At 36.4% G+C, this 2,758-nt stretch overlaps 1 long non-coding RNA gene across 1 annotated transcript; it reads right to left on the reverse strand.

The window, feature by feature from the left end:
• Positions 1-781: 781 nt before the first annotated feature.
• LOC125646354 (uncharacterized) lies at positions 782-2,162 on the reverse strand. The gene is made up of 2 exons (XR_007359689.2): positions 2,078-2,162; positions 782-1,201 (listed from the first exon to the last, which is right to left on the reverse strand). It is a non-coding gene; the product is annotated as an uncharacterized LOC125646354 (long non-coding RNA).
• Between the last annotated feature and the right edge of the window lie 596 nt (positions 2,163-2,758).

Here is a 2,758-nt window from a genome sequence, read left to right on the forward strand (position 1 = left end):
TATTCTTGTTGGAGCTCTACAGAGAATTCACCTTGAAGTCTTTGCAGATTTACTTTATAGCATATATGAATGAAATGAGAAGATAAACAGTTATCAGCAATCTCAAAACTCCTATAAGGAAAACAAAATAAGGAGTGAGGGAAACACGAACCCCCTGAATACACCAGATGTGGAATCAGGTCCCTAAATGGTCGACGTTTCTGGGCTGCAACATTGGTCTCCGCAAGGACTATGTCATGATCGCTGGTATGATAGAACACGCATTGACTAGAGACCGTCGGTGATTTGCAAATATGTCCAAGATGATGCTTTTAAAGTTAAGAAAATCTATCATCTGATGGTAGAGTGTCACAATATTGTGTCAATGTTAAATATTTTTGCATTATAAATTTCTCGACTACTTCGACTTTAGGTGTTATTGTTATCTGCTAGTTTGGAGATAAAGTTATCGATTATTTTGTATTGCTACACATGTATGTTTCACTGGTTACAATCTGATTTAAATACAGATCTCTGAAATATCGCACGTATTTCAATCAGATTGCACTGGCCACTGAGTTGTGTAAATTCTATATTTAGGAGTAAAACAGGTAAAAGGTGTTTGGTCAGTTTAGCCTGGTATATATTCAGAAATCATATCTCTGAATTGCTTTCTTCGTCTTCAAATTTATGAAATTAGACTCTCAATCATTTTAATAGACCATTTAGGTGCATTAGATTGCAAACCCGTAAAATCCTGATTATTTCGTGTTGCTATAAATAAGTAAAGTAACAAGTGCGAGGAAGTGTTATTTCGTTTATTCAAACAGCAATAGTTTTAAAAGTAGCTTTTTCAGTAAAATGGTCAACAAATACGATTGCTTTTCTCTGCAGGGCAATTCCATGATCCGTCACAATTACAGTTGCAATCATATCTTGTACACATTTTGTCAAACTGGAAACTCCCACGCTGAAATTCTCTCCCATAAACTTTACAGTTTCTGCATGGCCGCTGACCGCCTCCGCAGATGTTTTGGGTTAAATAGGATGGACAGCGGTAGGAACCGTCACAGCTACATTGGCATCTGTAACGATAGCATGCTCTGTCGAAGCTAAATCGGTAGTTGCCTCTGTACAGCTTCCTGCCTACTTGACAGTTCCGGCAAGTGCTCGCACTAGCGATTGCGACCATGAAGCACAGGATAATAACCTCTTTCAACATCTGTAGAGAAAAACAGAATCAGATATAATTTCTGTGTGGTTAACTTCATATTGCAAATTGTTTTACAATGTATGAAATGGGAAGATAACGAACAGTGATCAATTTCTTAACTCCTATAAGGAATTAATAAAAACAGAGTTGGACAAAAACGGACCTCTGGATATACCAGAGGTGGGAAAACGCGCCTAGGAGGAGTAAGCATCCTCTTCCGACCGTTCACATTCGCCGTGAACCCAACAAGATAAATCGTACGTTGAATTAAATTTACCACTAAATTAGAATTGAACGAATCATTGTTTAGGAATACAAAAATTACGTGCAAGAATTCGGAACAATACAATTATCATATGATTTTAAAACGCAAGGCTAAAACCAAGCTAGGTAGCTATGTTTGCATTGTTGTTTTACATGAGAGAAATACGTAAAAAGATTCAATAATACTACGATTAAAATCGTTAATCTTACTTTTACATAAAAGAGAGCATATGCAAATATGATTGATTAAAAAATGGTATTCTTAATTGATTATTTATCGAAACAATATCAACCATTTACTCAAAAACTCGCAACATTTTGCATTCTAGCTACACTACTCCGAATAATTCCTGTGGAGATCTGGGTTAGAATAGGTCCTCCTTACTTGTCGTAAGAGGAAACAAATGGGCGTTCCTTTTTATGAGATCGCCAACACTTAGGTCCCGTGTCACAGCAGATGTGACACGATAAAGATCTCTTCCTACTTAAAGGCTGTAAGCGCCAAGCAAAGGCCTTAATTTCACAACCTTTCATTGGCAATGGTGACGTCTCCATATGAGTGAAGGGTTCTTGAGAGACATTAAACAATATACAATCAATCTGAATAACATACATACGTACCTTTATCTTATTGTGTCCAATACTGATGTGACGGAGGAGCGGAACGGTATCTTATATAGTACATGCTGTAATGAGAACTCTAAATGTGTCCTTTTTGTGATTATAAATAATTATAGATGATATTTATTATCCGCCTATTGTATGGTTGTTATAGATATATAAAAACCCTATTAAATGTTGTAATACTTCACTTGATATTTGGGGGGAATTTCCTCTCTATTTGTGTTTGAAATGAATCCATAATAAGCAATGTCGTTAACCAATATACAAAGTAAAAAGAAAAAATGATTAACATCATAGCGATACCAATCCTTAGGGTTTGAACGAGGTCAAACGGGCTGAAGGGTTACTGATGAAAAAGATGAAGATAATGTACAGTGATCAATCTAACCAATCCAATAATATACAAAATCAAGAATAGGACAAACAACGGACCTCTGGACGTACTATAGTTGCGATTAGGTGTACAGCGGGGGGGGGGGGTTAAATGGTCCTTGTGGACCTGATATCCCTCTGAGATTTTTGTACTGAGTACGTTATATCCGATTTACAACCCTGTAACTAGAATTTGGTATGAGAGGGTTATTGAGTTTGCATTAGTAAATATTGGTGCAATTTATATTGTAGGATACACGAGCTTGAGAGTAAATCATTACACCCAACGAGTTCCAATACCAATTA

This window comes from Ostrea edulis, chromosome 6, assembly GCF_947568905.1.
Source record: "Ostrea edulis chromosome 6, xbOstEdul1.1, whole genome shotgun sequence".
NCBI lineage: Eukaryota > Metazoa > Mollusca > Bivalvia > Ostreida > Ostreidae > Ostrea > Ostrea edulis.